Source organism: Pezoporus flaviventris, unplaced genomic scaffold (genome assembly GCF_033815535.1).
Source record: "Pezoporus flaviventris isolate CSIRO_AGI_PZ_B2104156 unplaced genomic scaffold, CSIRO_AGI_Pfla_v1 ptg000001l, whole genome shotgun sequence".
Lineage (NCBI taxonomy): Eukaryota > Metazoa > Chordata > Aves > Psittaciformes > Psittacidae > Pezoporus > Pezoporus flaviventris.
Window position 1 is genome coordinate 50,522,118 of NW_026892549.1, and position 22,388 is coordinate 50,544,505.

Sequence of the window (22,388 nt, forward strand, 5' to 3'; positions counted from 1 at the left end):
GCCATTAGAAATGGTTGTTCTGTTCCTACTTAAAAATCATACGTGATGATTAAAACATAGAGCTATGAATAAATGATGGTGAGGCAGAGGAGTGCTAGGTGTTGGGGGTGGCTGCAGCACGAAGCAGAGAGGGTAGAAATCTCTATGGAAAGTAAATGCTGAGATTCATTCCCAAAAGATCAAAGATGAGCAATGGCTCAGGTGTTTCCTGCTGCCAAGGAGTCCTTCCATGGGTGAAGAGATAGTCACTCAAAGAGAGAAAGTCTTCAGTCTCTTTCCCCCAAACCCTTGATTAATCTCAACTTTTCTCTGGGAGGCAGCTGTCACTTGTCTCAAAAGGCTGGAAGGGCTGAGGTTGTTTCCTGTGATGGGCAGGAGATACAGACCCACATTGCTTAGAAAGGAGAAAGCGCATTTAAGCATGAAGCAACTGAGTTGGAACAAGAAGGGAGGAAAAGCAGAAGAGGGAGGAGGAGGAGATCACAGCGATGACAAGAGAAAGCCAAGTCATGGGTCACAGAGGAAGAGGTGCACAGAAGGCACCTTCAGCTCAAGTGGGCAGGAGGAAAAGAACAGCTCTTGCTTAGGAGATGATGTTTCAGCCTACGCTTGAGAGGAGAGGTGGTGGGTAGAAGAAAATTGATTGCAGTCAAGGGTTGGGAGTCGAGCAAGGAACGCAAGAGGGAACTGGTTTATTGGGCAGAGGGGAGGGGGGAGGTATGGCAAAGAGGAGCGGGTCGGCACTGAAGATGGTTTCTGAGTGTGGAGGGGTGTGGGAACAGATAGCCAGTGAGAGGCGATGGGGCACTGTGTAGAGGAGGACAGCACCTCACTGCTCTAGAGCCACGGAGTAATGGAGACATCCTAAACAAGCAGTAAGGCTCTGGCACAGAAAGGCACCATGGTTGCACTTTAGCAGGCAGCAGCTTGAGGCTTCTGCTATGCTTCAGGCCCCAGTGGGGAGCTTCAAGGACAGCGAATGTGTCCTCTGGGTGGGTCTTGTCAGGTACCATCCATTGATTTAACTGCAATCACTTGCACCAGCTGATGTCTTTTTATGTACCTACCTATTATTCTTACTTAACTTTTTCATTTTTGCATACAGTGTCAGCATGTAGGGTGAAAGGTGCAAGTTCATGCAGGGCAATCCACATGACTCCACTCTCCCACATATTTGTGCCATAACCTTGCCAGGAAACCCTAGGGAAAAGGGACCACTGTATTAAAAAGCTGTAACAACTCCAGCCTTTTGGAAATAGTGAAAAGGAAGACATCAATATAAAACTGAGGCTCAGGGAGCATTCAGGCTTCAGCATTTTCCAGGCAGGAAGCTCCATGCCGTCCTCACACTTTTTCAAGTGTAGAAGCATTTGATGATGGCTATTACAGGAGCGTGGTATGTGCTACTTTTTTCCCACCTTCATATCCCTCATAAGGGAAATACTGCCCTGACCATGGAGAGCTTTGTGTGAAAAAGCAGCAGTTCCTCAGCTGTCGTGCTTCTAAAGCAATTTCCCCAAGCTTGCACCTTCCCATAGAATACCTTTGTTCTCTTACCATTTAATGGCATTAAAAATTGCAGCGACCATAAGCACTCCACGCTTTTAAAAACATTGACTTGTATGGACTGACTTTCCCAGGGGAGAAAATAGCAGTGGGCATAATTGATGTTGTCAATTATGCTAATGCAGCAGTGCCAAATGCTCTTTGCAGAGACCGTTGTAGCTGAGCGGTGCAGGTTTTTCCATCAACACCCCCGCACGCTCGACGTGGGGTCCCAGGAAGGCAGCAGCTTTGGGAACAGCCACAAGGCCCAACACCCGGCTGATTTTTTTCATCTAGAAATATTCAGACCGTCTGTTCCATCAGTGTCTTTGCTCCCTGCTGTTCCTTCAAGCCCGTTAATACTTGCAAATAATAGACAAATCTTACAGTTTGAAAAACCAAGAGGACTTGTTCCTTTGGAGCGTAAATCTTTGCAGTAAGTTTACACCACCTTCATTTTTTAAGGGCTCTTTACACAGTCAAGTTATGTCTGATAGTGGAAACACCTGATTAGAATCAGAGACACCCAAAAAGCATGTCCCCTTTTTTAACAAAGCTAACATGGGGAAAGTGAGCCATAAGTGGCCGTTCTCTGATGGCGTTCATTTCTGCAGGTTCACCATGGCTTGTGCCATGGCTGCTTGTGCAATACGTGTAATCACAGTGTCTGTACAGAGGTGTGTTTGCGCCTCTCTCTCTGCTATTCTGGCCTCTTTTTTTTCTGAACCCCCAAAGTATTTTTCAGACTGGGGGGGGGGGGGGGGGGGGGGTGGTGTCACTTTTTTCAACAAATGATATTGTTGATGTTGATCAAGTTTGTGAAATAAGATTTAGTTTTAGTCAATAAATGAACGGGTGGGATTTTTCCCTCAAATCAGATAGAAATAGTTTATCTGGCAATTTCTATGAAAGAGCATTTTTAAACATTTTAAGTGTAATGTATGCTTTGGAATGTAGTGTCAGAGCTGAAAGTCCTGTGATAAATGTTTTCATGAATTTCCCCATTATATGCATACAAAAGTTGACTGTTTTGGTGGAATTTTTGCATTCAGGCAAATCAAGGAGTTTTCATCTTGTTTATTTACCTTATTTACTTTATTTTTATTCTTCAATATTTATATTCCCTTCTTAAGATTTGATATGAGCAATTATCCCCCTAACTGATTTTATCCTTTCTCATTATCAAATTACTGAGGTTTTTTTCAAGTCACTTGGAGCACTATAAGGAATAAGTCAGAATGGATGAGCCATATTTCAGTGTTATATATTCATGAAAATTGTCAGCAAAGACACTGACAAATTTGATAGACCTATTCAATAATATCATCTTCAAAGCCAGACAAACCTCCCTGTATGAGCATTGATTAGATCAGTTCTCGGCAGCAGAATGCCAGCAGCACAACAAAGCTGATGGAAAGGGGAAAAAAGGTATTTTCAGCCCCAATAGTCTTCTTCAATGAAAAACACACATATATGGTCAGTTTGAGCCATATTTTTGGGTTCCTCAACAGTGGTAAATTCTCCCTTGGCTGGATCCTCCGGTGGTGCCTTCTGCAGTGTTGGCTCGTTCGGGGTCTCTCTTGCAGGCATTGCCAGGGACCCTCTTGCTAATGCTGATGCTGTGCCCAGGAAATGCTAACAAGCACGAAATGCTGCGCGTATGCTCACGGCTGCTCTGTTCCCAGCTCTTCCTTCTGGTTTCCCATGGGATTTCAAATCTTCCTGACAGTCTTGGATCTCTTTCAGGCCACTTTCTGGCACAGGGGCCTTCCTGGCATTACCAGAGGTGATTGGGCAAGTAATCCAGCAGATGGCTGTGCTGCCCAAGCAAATGGAACGCTCCACCAAAAAGGGCAAAATCCATCTGTGTCAACACATCATCCTCCCTTGGCTGGGCCAGAGCTGTGGGATGAAGGCAGCAACAGCCATCACAGAATCCCCCTTCCCGGGATAAAGGGTCTCTTCAAAAGTCCAAGAGTCTTGGACTCCAAGATAAATACGACGTAATAATTATGTTTGAGAAAAGAAAACCATCCTAAAACTTTACCAAAACCCACCACTCTGCGTCATTAATTTCTAATCCCTTTGAACAGGGCAACAAGCCATGCCTATCAAGGAAAATGGAGAACTGACAGTGGTGCACTGACCCAGCACATGTGAGAAGCACTGGGCTGTGATGCATCCCTTTCTTCACGGGCTTGATACAGAGCCCACTGAATTCAGTCACAGTCGTCTTTATTGTCTGTAATAGGCCTGGAGAGTGGCCAGGAATCAGAACAGCAGTACTGGATTTCTATAGAGAGTGACTATTTCATTTCCCTCCAACCTCATCCCCCGCCAGGAATAAAATATGAGAACTTCAGACTAGATTCCTCCTCCAGATTATAAAATTTTCAAGTAGGTTAAGGTTTGAGTGTAAACCAGTTGACATTGACCCTATAAATTAAATCTTGTGTCTACTATCATGTAAGCCATTTCCTAAACTGGTAAAGAATAATAAAGCCCCAGAGCTTAGCTATGGGATATAAACTATCATGCAGTTTTGCTCTGCCTTTGTGAACCGGGCTTTCCTTTCTTCTTAATGGAATTAGCAAGTGAGACATAGAGCGGAGCACCGTGCATCCATCACAGCTAGAGAGATACCATTTCTCATCTGCAGCTTTGTAAAAAGGCTGGGGAAATTGCATCCTTGCATATGCAGATTTGCTTGGCTTTCGCTTCCGCGGACTCAGAGGTTGTCACACTAAACAAATAGATTATTTAGGAAGTGTTCCTGTTTTTCCATCAAATCACTTAAGAATTGAAAAAAAAACCCACATTTTAATATTTTGACAGCTGTGTGGCAGCATGAATGCTGTCTAGCTGCGGCCTCCACCTGCGCTCACACACATAGGCATGCACACTCCTGGAATAGCACAGTTGATACATAGCTTTAAAAAATGTAAAGCCTTAAATGTTGCTGCAGTTGTTATGAATTTACAAGTGAAAGGTTTTGTGAAAATATACATGAGTTTTATATACAGTGAAAGTCCACAAACGGCTGGAGATGAGCTTACAAAACAAAGAAGCACCAGTGCAGATTGTATTTCAGGCTGATGAGGGCATCTCACTCAAGAGATGTGACCATATTATGCTCCACATCCCTGGATGTCCTTTAGGATGTCTGGTGGCTTGGAAATGTAGATGTTCTTTACTGTGAAGGTGGTGAGGCACTGAACAGGTTGCCCAAAGAAGTGGTAAATACTCCATCCCTGGCAGTGTTCAAGGCCAGGCTGGACAGAGTCTTGGGCGACATGGTCTAGTGTGTTGTGTCCCTGCCTATGGCACAGGGGTTGGAACTAGATGGTCTTACGGTTCTTTCCAACCCTGACTATTCTATGATTCTATGTTTACAGATAGCTGAAGTCTGGGGCATACGAACTCAAAATGATCTAAGCATAAAGCCAGCCTCCACTTAGAAAATAATTTCCTAAAAGAGTCAGGTCCAAAAGCATTTTGGCCTTGTTTTGCCTACCTAATCCTGGCTCTCCTGATAGAAAAGCTTTCCAAAAGTAGAACAGAGGAAATGTCTCAGCTCATTGCATGGAACTTGGAGGATTCCAAAACAGAACCAAGGTTTACCATTGCAGAAAGCTGGATAGTGTTTACTCGGCAATAGTAACTGTGTGTAGCTTAGTTTAATTTACAGAGTACTAAAAAACACAGAAAAGGAAACCATTCCTATTCTGGGATTCTTCTGAGTGATTTTCAAAGGGAAGAGAGAGATCACCATATGCTGATAGCACGGTGGTCTGCAGCCGTTCTGCTGGCTTGCAGCTCCTCCACTTTTGTTGATATCCAGGAGAAAATTTAAGAAGCAGGGGAAGAGGCCAGCTGGTAGGTTAATAAATCTTACTGTCACCTACTTCTGAACCAAAGTCTGAGTAGCCAGCAGTGTCAGTCCCAACTACTCGTTTGGCCCCCAAGCCTTCACTTGTCCTGAGTGATTTCTTAGATGAAAAATTGCAGCTGCTGTTTTTTGTAATTTACCTCCTGGTTTTCAAAAGATGGAGTAAAGAAAGTCCCACTCTAGCATTTCTCTGTGCCATCATGGGGAGTGGATGCTTTATTTCTAAAATACGAATAACCGAGGCATTAATACAATTGCCTAGCAGTGGGCGCTGCAGCAGAGGCTACCCCAAGTGTTCTTCTTCTTACACTCTCAAATTTATCTTTAGACCCTGTGTGGCTCCATCTTACTGAAATCTACTTAATTATTTTGGAACAGGAGATGGACACGCTATTGTAGAGGTCATATAATAGCCTCACAAACAAGTCTATGCCAGGAAAGAAACTGCAGCACTCTGGAGCGCCATGCAGTGTGATTTAACAGCACTTACTCTCATAACAGTCTTTTTCTGAGGAGCATGCAAAATCAAAACAGGCTTATGGAGATTTTAAAAACAAGCTATAAGAAGAGAGAAATATTGCTCATTTAATCTGCCAGCCTCAAGAGAATGCCTCACTTTTTTATGACAGTTCTCCTCTAACTTTGAACCACATGTGCTAAGCTTGGTAAAATGTGCCTTGTTTTTTTGAGTTTCTGGGGTTTTGTGGTTTTATAATAAGAGAAATTGTGCCTTTTCATTACTTATGATTTCCCAGTGTCATGCTCATGGAACCTGTAATTGTTAGCATTAAAACTTAAATTAGGTCTCAGGTGAACTGCTAGGCATCTTTTTACCTAGACTGATGTAGCACAAGGCAAAAGAGCATTTCCACTTGTGCTTTTAAAGCTTAGCCCTTAATTTAGTCACTAATGAATGTGAATCAAAAGTTGCAGAATTCATTTCTGCATTCTTCTCATAATAAACAAATTCAGTAGTATTGTAAGTGAACATCATAAGGAAAGCTATTTGATTTGCTTGGAAGCTCAGTAGCCTGAAGATTCAGTATGTCCAGGCTAAGAATTTGATCTGTAGGAAATAAACAAGAAAAGTAAGTATCAATGTGCAACACCAATACTGGCATGGGGAGCTTAAAAAATACGAATTAGACTGAGCTATTTTATTATTATCAGCATCCCTGCAGTATTTAAGTCCTAGAAATTAGTTCAGGTGTAAAGCTTTGTCAAGATGAGGGTGTAATGCAAGTGTATTTTTCCATCTAGGGTTTCCATCAGAACTGTGCAAAGTTCACAGAGCTTGCTCCAAACATTGACTCCCACTTCTGCTTCCCTAAGACTGTGTACCTTTCTGGTTGTTTTTTCCCTTATACTATCATATAAGCAGTCTTCTGTAACATTTTGTTCTGTTAAAGGTTATGGATAAAAACAGAAACTAAGTGTAATAGAGATGAGCAGACCTGAGTTTACATAGGCATTTCTACAGATTTTTCCATTTGTTTCCCAGTCCATAAACACATTGTGTATCATTTACATATATTTTACCATATTTGGAGCATAGAAACCCATCTTCCTGAACAAGTCTGAGTTTTTCAGTACCCAGGGATGGTTTTATCCTCCACTCAGTATTTGTGTTTTGACAAGAATGAATAAACTCAAATGAAGGTAGAACCTGCAGAAAAAAAGACAATTTTGTGCTGACACATAAAAATGTGATCCCTAAAACTCAACACAACTTGAATTGTGTCTGATTTCTCAAGTTGCCTTTAACCAGATGCCTTCTTTCTAAATAGGACCTTTAATGGCAAGGGGTACCAAGAAGAAATGAATGCAGCCCCCATGGCTGGGTTTCATAGTGTCAGCTGTGGTCCTGGTTTAGGTATCGGTCTGTAACTCCTAGCACTTCATCCATGTGCCAGGAAGATTGTAGATGCCAACTGGCTTTGTCCTTTTGACATCTTCATGAAGGCATTTCCCTCTCAATAGCATCTTCTTTTTATTCTCAACCCTGCTGCATTCTCTACAAAAAAGGAAAGTAAAAAAAAAAGTATTTGAGACAAGACTTTGTATTTGAGTTGATCTTCCCCAAGGAATAGGCTGGGAAAATTAATCCTGCTTTCTGGATCTGGGGAGGAATTTCTCTCACCCTTGGTTCCACCCTTCCCCTGAGCTACAGGCACTTTGATTAGCTCAAGAGTCGTCCTTGAAGGATGCTGTTTGAGAGGAAGCATACAGCTGTCTGCCATCCACAACACCAGCTTGAATTAGTTAATGTATATTAAGGAGTACCACAGTGTATTTTTATGCCTAGAAGCCCTATTTTAAGTCTGGTTCCTGTAAATCTGCTGTTGGGAATTGCAGAGCCTTCCCAAGAATTTGAGAGTTAAAGTTGTGATGAGATGCTAGAATATCCGTTTTCAGTAAACACCAACATTTAAATATTTGTGTTTGATCTAGTCTGAAATGTAAAATAAAAAAAATAATATTTTGAAATATTCATAGAACTGAATTTCTTCAGAATTTTGTTTCATGGGATGTTTTGGCATTCTTTCTGAAATGTTCAAAATACCATGAGATGAAAGCCTATGACAGTTGTAATAAATAAGTTGTATAGTAAGGAAACTTGCTACTTAGAGCTAACTGAAACATCATCTTTTCTAGAAGGAGTATCGTCATGTCAAATTGCAATACAAACACAAGATAATTTGATCATTTAGACACATGAAATGGTAACCTGATCCTTAAGATAACAAAGGCTTTCACCTAGATTCAGGGAGTATAAATGCATCTGGTAGAATGAAAAGAAATATGGTTGGGGAAAAAACAAAGGCATGGGTATATTTACTTTTGATAGACCTTCAGAAATAGACCACATGGAGACAAGTAGTAATTTTTGCCTAGTTTAATAGATTTTAGCAAAGGAAGTGAAGACACTAATATCTTGCCACATCTGTTTCACTTTGCTGATGGTTTCGCTTCTTTTCATTGCACACATCTGCTAAAATCTGCATCTTGCACTGATTGTTCAAGCAATGGAACATAACTATTCCTTTTGTATTTCTTAATATTTAGTGTATGAGACACAAACCACTAGTGATTACTTAAATAAAATGGAAAATGGCTTATAGGGGATGCAGTGTTTTGAATCAGCTATGCCTTCTCCCATACTTCTGTCCATAGAAGTTTTTTTCTGCACATGGAAGAAACTCATCCTTGGCAGTTTGAGGTGCACATCTGTACCACCAAGCAAGTGGAAGCTCTCTTAATAAGTCAGGTTGGAAAAGCAGCATTTTCCTTCTCAGGAAGGTGACTTCTTACACACTTGGGCTACCATTTTACCATGTACCCATGAGCATGAAGTTAGTGTGAAACTCTCTTCCTGGAAATACAACAGCTGTAAACAAACTGTGCTATTACAGAACAAGTGGTCGTGCCTTTCAGAAGGTTATCAGCCCTGAATTGAAATGTACTTCTTTGCCTACTGCTGTTATCACCAGCTTTACCCATTTTAGACAGCATTACATAATAGCAAAATATTTTTCAGGAGGAAAAAAAAGACAAGCACATTAAAACCCTCCCTATGGTTTTAATCTCCCTATTCTATTTTATCTGTGGTTTAAAGCTGTGTCAGGTGTAGATCAAAAGCACCCCCCTCCCTTGGGTATTTCATTTACAATTTCATTTAAAAATGGAAGTGTACTTCCATCTAGCTAGGACAGGGAAGGATTAAATAAAAAGCACTGTTCAGAAATCAAGTAGCACAAGTCTAGCCTGTCCCTGTGCTCTGCAAATGAAGTAGTCGTGGGAGGGCTTGTTATTAGTCTATAATATCAAAACTGATAAACTATTAGTGTTTTGTCAGGCATGATATATGCTAAACATTTCCTTCTGCAGATTGCCTTGACAAGAACTGTGACTGTTTTTAGACACATCTGGCACTGCGGATTTTTTTCCATCTTGCATTTCAGTGATTTAAAGGGCCTTGGCTGGGCAGAAGGATGTCAGCTGTTTGGTTTAAAATACTGTTATAAGAATGAAAAAGATTTAAAGGGGCAGTAGGTAAAATTCTGGCCTCGCTGAAGCTAGTGGGAGGAATGGCCCTTGAGTTTAATGGCTTTGTGATTACTCAGTATGGCTTTTTCATCCATTTTTATTCTTAGCAAATTTTCCATTTTGTGAAATTGCCCTTTCTTTTCCATTCAGCTTCTCCCACTTTGAATATTAGCCCTAGGAGTGAGCACTGAGATAAAATGCCAAACCCTGTATTTATACAAATGCCATCTTTACAGCTCACTTCTGTGGCACTTCTGTAAGACAATAATGCTGGTGCAGGCTTATAAAAATAGTAAATGCAAGTATTCATGTATAAAAAAGATGTTCTTAATAAACTTTTCTGGCTGTGCTGCAAAATGGGCTGTGCGGCCAGTGATGAATCTCAGGACCTCTACAGTGTACAGAAGCTACTCTAGTCTTTATGGAAAGAATGAGCGAGGCAGGATTGCACTCACATTGTGTCCTGTAACACCAAAATACATTGACATGTAGAGGCAGGGGAAGCCATGGAACTCTTCTTTTCTCTCTGAAGAGTTTAATGGGAGCTGGACATCCCAAAACAGCCAAATCCCATATGCATTTGGCATATTTTGGCAAGCAGAGTCTGAGTTTGGGGCATGAAGGAGTCACTTCAAGGACATTGTGCTGTGGAAGGGTTTGCAGTCATCAGACGAGAGGTGACAGCTCCATAACTGTCTCCAGTGCAATGTGTGCCCTGGAGGGATCTCTTTTCAGCCCTTGAGGCTACTCGTAGGCATAAAGTATGTCCTGTAGCATTGGGTGGTCTCCTCTCCACATCTCAGAGACCAGTTTTTGCCTCATAGACCTTTGGCATCTGACTAATAGACAAAAAGCTTGAATTTGTATGGCAAGATAGAGCCCTTTTGTTACAAAAACAAGGACACGCAAAGGTTTCGGCTTTCTCCTGCCATTGCAGGGTTTCATGACAGATGGGAAACAAAGTACATTAGGCAAAAATATATAGTAGGTTTTGCTGCAGTGGCATTTTATATTGTTTTATCAGTTTCTCCTGCTACATTTAAGTTTGGAATAGCAGGGGATATTTTTCCAGCTTCAGGCATGGGAAAAGAAGCATTAAACTCCTGATTACCAAGTAGGAATTTCTAATGTATAGTCTGCTAAAAAGTGATCCTTTGAGCCCTCACAAAAGATTTTAACAATGGAAGTGCACAGATACAGAAAGCACAGTTGTAGTCTGTGTGGACCCATTACCATCACAGTTTTACAATGCTAGACTCAGGTGAGTAACAATAGGGGCAAAGTGAGCAGGTTTCATTCCTCAGCAAAAGTAGCACTTTGGTTTGTACAGAAGAGTGATCACAGTTTTGCAGCATGCACTAAAATGTTCCTGAACATAATAAAACTTTTCTGAATAGCCCAAACAAAATCAGGAAAAGCATGGCTGAAACCATGCTTTTAACCAAGAACAGACATATCTCTGAGCAGTCACAGGCCATTCAGGGTCATGTTCTGACAACTAAAATAGCCAGGATATGCACAAGGGATTTGCCAGGCACATGATTCAGGAAGCATTAAAAAAAACCACATGTAAAAGTTACGTATTTTTTACTTCAGCCTCCTATTTTCTTGCACACACTTCCCCCAAATTCTGCAGCTCTTTCTTCAGTTTCCTTGATTAATTCTCTCAGGCAGCATGGCTTTACAAGCACAGATGCTACCTTGGAGAAAAAAAGGAAGGAATGGAGCCAAATGGGTGTCACACTCCAGCTTGGCAGAAGCTTACCAATGTGTACCCCAAAAAAAAAAAAAAGGAAAAATGAAAGACTGCTTCTAGTAATTACAACTGAATTTAAAATTTGTGCAAAATTAGGGCTGTAAAACCTTCAGGCTGTCAAAAGGACTGAAGGAGACACCTCGTGACCAAACTGACATCCCTGACCTGCTTGTCCGTGCTGTCACGTACCTGTGTAAACTCTCCCATCTCCGTGCCTCCCATCAAACCTCTCTGACAGTTTTGCCATTCGTATTTGCTTTGTAATTTTTTGAGTTTGTTTGAAGCGTGCAACCAAAAAGTAAGTTCTCATAACGTCGTGCTGGCAGGCCTAAATAAGTCAGAGACCTTTACAGATGCTGCTTCTTGCTACCCATTGATCACCACATAAAACAATCCATTCAGACCTGGAGTTCCTATTGGAAATTAGGGGACAGCCTGGTAATTGGATTAAGGTGTGCTTTTATTTGCAGCAGTTTCTCAAAATGAAGCTCCTATTTTGTTCATTGATTGCCTGCCCGATCTTTCTGCCAGTAAAAGCCACTCATAGCTGAAGAGACAGGGCAAAGGTTGATGGAAAACACAGCTTCGTGTTGCATTAGATGTGTGTGTTCCTCTGAGAGTGGTCAGGTAGGTAAAGATGGTAAGTGCATCTCCATATAGACAGGGAAACATGCTTTGTTAATCCACAGTTAAATGGCTTAAAAGCAATTTTTATCAATATAGTCCTTAAAAATTGGAAGAGCCACTAGTTGCATCAGTATTGAAATTTCTGCCAGCCACATGCCAAAGAGAGAGTAACTTCAGGACACTGGGATTCCATGTGTGAATTTGAGACCTTTGGAATCTGTTATTAAGGGATTGGAGGGGAGAGGAAAAAGCTGTATTTGCCTTCCTCATTTCCAGAGATGGGTTGAAAATACTAAATTAACTTTACAGGCATAGTCCCAGAAACACACCAGGTTCAGTCACGTATGGAGCATGAATTAGCGTGGCAGCAATTGCAAGGCCATAACTTAGGCCACTACAACACCCTCTTTTACTAGTCCTCCACAAGAAACTGCACCAAAATCATTGTTTATAGCTTTTATCCAATCTAGTAACTTCTTCCATCAGAACATATATATATTATATCCCACCGTGTTTTTGAAAGATGTGCTTGGTTTCATTCCTGTATAGCCCTTCAGAACAGTACAGGTGGTGCAACTGGTCACAGCCTGCCCTAGTGTGAACCAGCTAGCCATGAGAAGTACCACTGGGCACTGAGAGCAGTTACACCCCATTTCTCCCATTTAGAGGAAAAGGTACATCCTAGGTGTGCAAAGCTGCACTGTCAAGCCAAATCCTTTCTTTCATGATGGGCATCGAAGTCACAGCCCTCCCCAGGCTGTCTTCTGTCCCTGCACACCCATAGCTGGGAGACGGGAGACATCGTTAGTCATGCGACTGTCCCTCAGGGTGATGCCAGAGAAATGATCTTGCTCCCTCCACACATCAATATTCTTGACACCCATCTTAAAACTTAGGTCATGCATATCCATCTACTCTTTGAAAACTGTCAGAAGAGTACAAATATCCCTTCACTATTTTTAGGGCTGTATCAAAAGTATTTATCGGCTTTCTGGCATCTCATCCCATTTGTCATATTTGATGCTATCTACCAGTTGGCAGGGGAGGAGGATGAAGTCCTTTAGAAACACAGTGGCAGATGGATGAAAGTCCATAAGGTAAGAGCACAGTGATGATGACTCCCAGGTGGTGTCGTGCTTGTTGTCACAATCTGGAAGTGCCTGTTGCAGTCCCCTGCCCATAGGCTGAGCAGGGGGTTGAAAGAGCGGCTCATCTTCACCTTAGCATTTGCCTGCCCACAAGGTAGTGGGGTTGTGGAGGAGGTCTGCTCACAAACATGGAGCATAGCTGAGCTGTGAGGGAGGAGGACAACGGATGTCTGGTGAGTCCGCCATCCACTTTGCATGCCATCAGCACTCCCACACCGCCTGGTAATGCCGAAAGACCATTTCCTTCAACGTACACCCTTGGCTGCGCATCCCGGTGCAAATGTGTATGAGGACGGAGCTCAAGCTGTATTATGCATAATTCATACTACTCACACTAAGTGGTATGTGACAGGTGTTGAGATTCTTGGTTTTTCATACATATATTGTCAGTGGGAAGCTCTTCCAGCTCCTCCACAGCACAGACCTCAAGGCTCCGCATCAGGTGGCTCTTTAATGTGCAGGTAATCTGGTCATCCACCTCGTGCCACAAAACTGGGCTGTTTTCCTAGCACCGCTGGTTTTTAGAAGGCAATGTATTCGGGTTGAAACTTTGCCCACATACCATCTGCTTCAGCCTTATCTTCCTTTGACAAGACAACTGAATATATAATGTCCACTTGGCTTTCCCAGCATTATGTAAGGTTGAGGTTTTGTGTTAGGTTTGCAGTTTCAGAGCTCCTCAGCAGCTCTTGCAACAAGCTCCTGCTTTTGTTTTCAAGTGAAAGAGCAGTGACAAAAATCAATACCGTCTTCATAGCTATAATGAATGTGACCCACAGCCTTTTTTAGGACGACAACAAGCTTCCATCATATTTCTGGCCTATTTGCAAATATTGATTTGTATTGTAAATTATCTGTAGCCATTTCATATGAAATCTTAAGGTCTTGCAGTTTTGCTCCCTGCAGTCCGTTTGGTATTGAATGTACAGCTATGAATCAAAAGACCTACACATAGACACTACTGAGAGCCAAGGTTGCCAAGTTATGAAAATGAGGTGTTTCAGGGGGTTTTAAGCTTCTTGAGGAGGATCACTCTGAAAAAGCTCCAACTGAGGGAAAGCACTGCTTTGGAGTGGCAGCAGACTGTTTACTCAAAGTGGGGGGAAAAAAGTGGAACCTTCATATGCAAATGAATGGCATTTGGAAATGTCATATAGCCACATCTACATATAAATAAGCCCCTCTTGGAGTGCTGCACTGGCAAGACTGCTTTGATATAGAAATTGCATAGTAGCACATAAATGAGAAACAGCAGGACGCCACTCGGTCAAGTTCAGGCAGTTTTGTTCCTTAATCACCACTTAACTAAGTTAACTAGTATTGCTGTGGCACTGGATGTTAGATGGGGAAGTGGTTGTGGTTGTGAATATAGTTTGGGTTTGCTGCCAGGAAGAAGCAAAACAGGGAGATGTGTTTGTACGTGCTGCATGGGGGCTGTGCAGTTGTCTGGCTCCTGTGCCCCAGAAGGTAGCACTGAATATAGAGACGTTTCCTATGTCAGCATCCCTCCTAGTCACCCTCTGCCTCATTCTGTAGCTCCATGCCTGCTTGCTCTGAAGGAGACAGGATTTGGCCACATAAAGAAGCGCATTCTGCTGCTAACATAGGCATAGCATAATGGTTATTCCCATCTCTGCTTAATATGTTATTAAAGAGTAAATTGCAACTCTCAGACATACTTTTGCAGAGGGGAGAATGTAAAGAGGAGCCTTGGTCTGGTTCCTACTGTCCATTTTTGACCCCCTCCAGCACTGGCACTAATGACCAGCTGGAGGAGAGGTGGTTGGGAGGGAAAGCAAGCCATCAGCCAAGCCATTGGGAGGAATTTCTTACAGAGAGGTGACACCCGCTCTGCTTGGGCTGTACTGCAGGTGATGGATACAGCATTACTCCCTCTGCCTTCAGGCACGCAGACTAATTGGAGGGAACCTCACAAATCTCTAAACTGACACCAACTTTTTTTCAACCCAGAATTACAATAATAATAAGGTTAACTCATCCTCTAAGGGCGCTGTCATGAGCTGCCTAAGGAGATCATATGCAAGAAGAAAAACTACATCTTTATTTCTTTACATGGCTGATTTCTGAAGGGGGAGGAAGCCACTCCCACGGGGCCAGAGGCATTCTTAGACAGGGGGATCTGAGTGAAGGGATCGTCATCAGCATGCTAAAAACGAAGACTAGCTGAGTTAGCACAAAGAAGGATGTAATCTATTCTAGCAATGGGGTTAATGCAGATTTATTCAATCCTGGCACAAAAGAAGGAAGCACAAACTGTAAGGGCCCCTTTACCCAGGGCTTTGATAAATCCACAGTACAGCCCCTCATCATGAAATCCCATCTGTAGCAATGATTGCAGGCCTTGAAATCAGTGCCTGTAGCAGCGGTCTTAGAGCTCCATCTGTGTAGCTTATCCACAAAAGTATTGAGAGATGGCTTGGTGACAGCTAACAGAGAGACCACATGGGGCTCTGAAGACCTTTCCAGTCTACTGGACTGGGAAGCAGGCAGGTGCTGGTCACACATAGCGATGAATCGCTCTGGGAAGCTGCTGAAGGAAGAGGTCAGTCCATCATCTCTCGATGTCCTCAAACCAAGTGTGGAGGCACTTGTGCAGCATCCACAGCGGTGACTGCTGCTTTTACTGATGGCCCCAATAGGGGTAAGTGGATGAAATGGGGTGGTGGGGAAGTGGAGGAGGTCAGACAAAGTGCTTTACCTCCATGAATGCAGTGGTCACCCCAGGGGGGAAAGTATTGATTGTGAGCACCCAAACACTGAGAAAGCACTTGGTTTTGAGCAACACTTTATCCCATGTGGAATTTTTCTCTGTTCTCTTTTGTCTTGGCTAATATTGCTGGGTGTTCCTGTTCAGGCATGTGAGCAATGGTTGCTAGCATGTACTTGTATCCCTGTGCTATTTTGGGGTTGTATTGCATCTTGTATTGCAGTACCTACTTGGTAGCACCTGCTCTTGTGTGTAGGAGCCTCAGTTCCTTGGGATCCACATACAGTCTCTAGGGGAAGGGATAAGGAGTCTTTGCCCAGGCAGTGAATCCAGAGGGACTGTAGCAACTGAAGAAATAGATGAAGGGTAAAAAAAAAAAAGGCTACATTTAGTTTTGAGCAGAAAAATGATCTTGTTATGTGCAAGAAAATCATTAACAAGTTGCCTAATTTCAAGCAGTCTTCTCAAATAAGGAAGATCTGTTCACAGATATTGTAAATGAAAGCGCTTATTGATTTCAAAAGTTCAGAGGTAGCTTTAACATATATAGCAGAGCCCACATCTATATGCTGACAAGCTGGAAGTTCTCTGTTTGAACATCTGGGGATTATTAGTGCCTTAATTCATTGGTTTCTATTATTAATTATGGCAGCATGCTGAATAATTACAATATACTGCTGCAAAAGACAGAGCTCAATATTTTTTTCCAAGTGTGCTAGGACATCTTGCCATCATCTCAAACGGAAAAAGCACTGGATTATTTTTGAAAAAGGAAAGTGGATGTTATCTTATTCCAGGGAACTCATTTGCATAGGGACATTTAAAATTAATAAATTACTGTGTTGAGCAAGCCTATTTTGTGCCTGAGAAAATAAGTGAATGTCATTTAATTCACCAAGTTCCATTTCCCTTCTTTTTTTCTCGCCTTTGGTAAAGTAGCTTATATGGGGAGAGTATTTTTTGTGCAGTTTATGTAGAAAGACAAGCTTGAAGTTTGTACTTGGAATGGCTGCAGGATGAATTTAGGCTAGGGCTGCAGCATAGTGGTGCCAGACATTTTCAGCTGACATTTGGTGTATCACTTTCCACTAGCTCTTGGGGAGAGTGGGCTGGTGAGCTCCCTCTTGAGCAGCAGCAAGCAATTCCTTCTGAATGTTCACTCCAACACCCACCCAAACAGTGATTTTCATGCAAGTTGCTTGCACACATTTTCTTCATTGTAAAGAGACACTATATATTCATGAGATCAAGAGCAAGGTTTTAAAAGGAGGCAACATACCGTGTCAAGATAATTAATAGGTCAGATCTGAGTAGTTGTTAGTGGTGAGGTATGGCTGCGTTGGTGGATGGCAGTGTGGCTGCTGGCAGCTCTGTGAAGGGGAGAGTGTCTGGAGCTGTTGAGCAAAGATTCTGGAGAACTCTCTTTTCTCTCATCAGAGCTGGTTCTGAGCTGGGATTTATCATCACGGTTCTTCATTACAACTAAAAAGGAAGTCTAAGGACTTTATCCTCATAAGTTGCTATGGGACCTCAATTCCTGTTAGATGCTATTAGAGAGGCAGGAAAGTATCCGGAACCCTGCTAAAGCAATTCGGCAGTTTCAGAGGGAGCAACACAATTACAACCCCATTCCTCATGACTTTGCACAGGGACCTTCAGCTGCTCCTGGAAACATTCCTGGACTGAGGAAGCTCCCTTTTACCCCCGCCAAAAAGCAGCAGTTGCTGACTGTGTGAAGACTGTCATTTAGTAACATAAACAGCTATCCCTAGGCTCATCCATAAGATTCAAATTCCTACCATTGTCAATCACTGAAGCTCTTCCACAAAGCTTAGGGCATCCTCTACATTTGCTCCAGAGGTTGACCTCTGACTCTCTGGACCTTTAGTTTGATTTCAAGTAAGAGCTGTGTACCAAGTCTCTACCATGTAGAGCAGAAGATCTTTTTAAAGTAACTTCACAATGCTACACTCTGCAGCATATAGTTGGGAGAACTGCCAAGGAGGTAAAAGGAGGTGGATGCACACACTTCCAAAAGGGGTTGAGAAGGTTAAGGACACACATTTGACCCAAGAATCCCTTTTTCCCTTCATAAATCCTCTGATAATGTGATATGTAAGGAGTCACTACCTCAGTATCAGCAACAGCTTTCAGCTGCAAATTTGACTGACTTCAGCAGTATTAAAAGATTAAATTATTACGTAAGTCCATTCTCCTTAACACTGTTTCCAACGAGACAGGTGTCAAAATAGCTTCTGCTGCACATCATTCACCATCTTATCCCTTATTTAATGAAATATGTGTATATATATATATATATATATATATGTATGTATTTTCAGGACCTGCCTTGGTCCAGTGATGACTGTATGCTAGGTATTAACACTGTACATGAGCCAATATTTTATGTTGGGCCTAGTCTATCAGTTACAGTTTCCATAAGCTCCAACATTACACCTTGTACAGCAGCGAACAGCTAACATGAGAATTCAGAGACGTGGCCCTCCACTTTGCTTGCCTGAAATCACTGAGAAAGTCTCACTGATTCAAACATAAAGAATGACAGAATTATCAGCCTTGCAGAACTGATTATTCAGTGCCTGGCAGTCCATTTTTGGACATAAAAACCCTATGGTTTTGCTTAGATTTTTATCTAATTTCTCCGAAGTAGATTGCAAGAACTTAGGTCTGGAAAGAGTTTTCTGGTCACTCCAGGCAGTACTTCATGTAATCCTCATCAAGGGCACTAATGGATTTACTCGTTTGTCAGCAGCGCTCCTCCACACATTCAAGTTGTGTAACAGAAGCTCCACGTGAGTTCAAATGGGAGATGGGGACCAGTGAGGGCTGCCCAGAGAAGAAACTGGCTGCATTGTTTTCATCACTTGTAGAGTTTGGTCCTGCAACTGGCCAGGCTGTTTTGGCTTTTGAATATCAGCTTCACTGAAACATTTACCTGGGAATCCCTAAGGGAGCACAGTCTGCTTCCAAAAACTGAAGGAAAGGCTGAAAGAAAAGATAAACCAAAAATTAAAAAGAATACAAAATATATTTGAAATAATTCTTCCACTGCTTCTTAACAGAGGACAGGAACAGCCATAGATATTAAGGAATTTAGATAAGATTTAAATAATTCATTTAACATTTCAGAAGATAATCCCTCAGGAAAAGCAAGATCGCTGAGTGGATGGTCAGTCACTGGATAGCTTTTCAGGATCAGATTTACCCAGTGAAATAGCTTGTTGTTTCTGCATGTCCCTGCCATCCATAGAAAGATTGGAGAGCAAGTGTTCAACTGGGAGTCTCTTCTAGGAAGCAAGATAATAAGCTGTTTCAGTCTACACGAAGTAGCATCTGGCTTCAATGCATTTAAAAATAATCTGTTTTGACTAGTGTATCTTATATGATAGGCTATCATGTCATGTTCTGGCACTAACAAAAGATGTGAACAATATGAAATGTCATGTTAGGCTAAAGATGCAAAAAACGTTGCAGAAATGCAAAAGATGTTGGCTTCCTTGAAGTGGCATTTTCTATCTGAAAAAATGCTTCAAGGTTTGTGAATACAGTTGATCTGAAGGGTTAGGGTGTACTTCTTTTTGCAGTAAAAAGATGCACTTTGAGAAATGTGGCAGGAATTACTTTTGTCCATAGAAAGGAAAGACTGACCCAGTCAGTCCAGATTTCATCTTGGCTTTACAACGTCTGTCTCAAATTCTAGCCATTACCAAAAGGTACAAATCTGTCATTTTGGTGCAAATAAAACTCACATATAGTCACTGATAACAATGCAGCAACTCCAGTGTTTGAAGAAGAGCTACTGAATTTAACTTTACGGAAACCTGGATAACTTCAAAGCCACTCCACAGGCACTTTGGTCTGTGCCATTGCTTTATGAATACCTACCTACTGTGCTTGGAAAAGTGTGGGTAACTTTGTATTTAAGCTTTGGTCTCTGTAGGCGTAAGACTGTGGTAAAGGGGCTCCTTAGTTTAGTGGTGCTATAATCTGAACAGTGCAGATTGCCTCTAGTACTGAATTTATAAATAATCCAAATTTATTTCATTTAGGTTTATTTTTTTTAATTGTACAGTTCTTGTTTGATTCATAATTTATACATATTTTTATTCATATACTCTCTTTTTAGAAATTATTTATAATTCTTATTTCATAGTGATGTAAACCCTGCAATACATTAATGAGAGTTAGTATCTCATTGACTGCTGGATTACTGAAAAGGGCTCAGATGCTTCAAAAATGAGAGCAGTCAGTTTAAACATGAAGGGACTTTTAATGCATATCTTGGTGTTTGGGGCTCTATTTTGAATCTGAAAAGATGTTTTATGTAATAAGAAAAATGACCTGTTTTAAGGGAGGAAAATATTTTGTATGAATTCAAAATGTGCTGGGAGAGGGGAACTTACTCTGAAATAAATGATGCTTTTACTGTGGCCTGTCTTTCAAATGGCTGAAACAGAAGATCAAACTAAATGCAACTCTTCGCCCCCCTCTCTGCCTTTGTGTTCAATTCCTAATTCTCTTAGAGGAGTCGTCAGTCAAAATGAAGGATTACAGACAGTTTGTGTGTAAGTTTTGTAGTCTCTTTCTAGCGAGATAATAAGTGTTCCCAAATGAAGTGTTTATCCTGTGAAGTGCTAGCAAAGCTTGGGCCATCTCGTTTTTCATACAGAAAAGCATTTTCCATCATAACATTACACTTAGAGGTGTGTTTACAAGTTCTACAGGATGCTAGATTTACATTAAAGTATGCTAGAGACCTTTTTAAAGAAACGTGGTTTCTACCCTCATGATTACAGGAGGAGGAAAAATCATTCCTCTTTCACCAGTCCTACAGCCTACACAGAGTGAGAGCATCTGCAAGTTTGGGAGAGGTCCTGATCCCCCTTTCAAGTCTTAGCAGATTTGTTTGTCCTAAAAGGAACAATTTCCTTCACCACCTTGAAGTATGCCTTTAAAAGAAAGAAACCAAATGGTATGCTACCATTTTAGCGACACTGCTGGCTCATCTGAGAGGGGAGGGGTTCTCACACTGGTTAGCGGTGGCACATAAACACCACAGAGATATCTTGGTACCTGAGAAAGAAGGTTCAGAAATACACACACAGCAGTCTCCTATTCTTCAGAAAGGAAGCAAACTTCCTCTTGATAATGGAAAACTTCAAGGAAATGGCATATTTTCCACAATAGAAAAGAAAATACATATTAATATGGATTCTGTATTTCTTGCTGCAGTTTCCTAAACAGAAATATGTTTGAACGTGGTCCACAGCAGAGGGGTGCACTAGGCAAGTCCACTGATAGCTGATACATGTCACTTACTTTTTCTGTTCTGGAAAGATTTACAGGTGGAAAAAAAGGAACATACACGAAGACCTGGTGGGATGACAACCCTCTGTCATATATTTTACATGCTGGTATCCAGTGCCTCACCTAGAGAGTGATAGGTAGCCAAAAATGTCTGGCATCAGACCATATGGACCTTCTGCTCCCACCTCTTTCCAGTAGCAGAAATCCCAGGCAAGCTCTCAGAGGAGGTTATACCATGCCTATAACATGCTTCTTGTCAGCACGTCCTGTCTGTGCCATCCCAGGGACAGCTGTCAGCCCCAAGCCCAGGAATGGTCCCTCACTATGATGCCCACCTCTGTGCTATGTGTCATTAACACAGAGCCTTTATGGCAGCCTCACACAGGTATCTCAATGTAAGCAGGGACTAGGAGAGACAGGTAGGTTTGTGTTCAACATATGTGCATTTTAAAAGATGCAATAATTGTCCATAATGCAGAGGTCCTGAAAGTCCTAATGATAGAAGTTAATGCTGTCTACAGGGATGCAGAGGTTGCGCTGTCATTCTCTGTTGCTGTTTTAACATAAGGACAATATAACCAACTTTATTAGCATGAGTCGTTAGAGACTCTTAAAACTCTCCTTGGACAGCAGCAACAGGAAATAAATTCATTATGAAAATCTGTACCTTGGATCTGCCACACACACTTTTCCCAAAGGTGGGATAATACCTAAGCATACCTACTGCCGGCATCACTGGCTTGGAGGCAGAATACAAACTGTAATTTTTTCATAACACTCAGGGACTTCCTGTGGAAGATACAAATGCTTCAACTTGTGTACAGAATGTATTTCCTCAGGCAACTATCCGGAGACTTTTTTCTTCTGTTTTTAATTGGTTGTTGCTAGATGTTACTTTCACAGAAAAGGGAATTTTACCATTTGAGATGTCATAAGTATTGTTTAAATGGAAGAATTTGCCAAAAACTACCCAGTACAATTAACACTTCAGTGGTCTGAAAAAGTCACGTGAGTCTCTTGCAAGTAGCACTCTGTATTTCAGCCCATGATGTAAATGCTGAGCACATACCTGTTTCAAACTGACTGAAGTCTCCATTTTCCTGGCCACATGGAGGAAAGTATTTTCCAGTATCTGCAATCCCAGTGACTATTAACGGCTACAGAAGTAGGCATAGAAAGTCAAACCAGTTTAAAGGTACCTGTGCTGTGGGACAGGCAGGAAGCCTCAGGGCTCTGGGGCATGAGTGTGCATTTCTGATGATAAACTCCAGCTCTGGCCTCCTGCTCCCCTGCTTCAGCCGTAAAGTTATCTTTCTGAAT

General features: G+C 41.8%; 1 protein-coding gene across 2 annotated transcripts in view; it reads left to right on the forward strand.

Annotated features, from left to right (window-relative positions):
• The window catches only part of TMEFF2 (transmembrane protein with EGF like and two follistatin like domains 2), a 127,614-nt gene that overhangs the window by 96,381 nt on the left and 8,845 nt on the right, over window positions 1–22,388 (forward strand). The window lies entirely within an intron of this gene.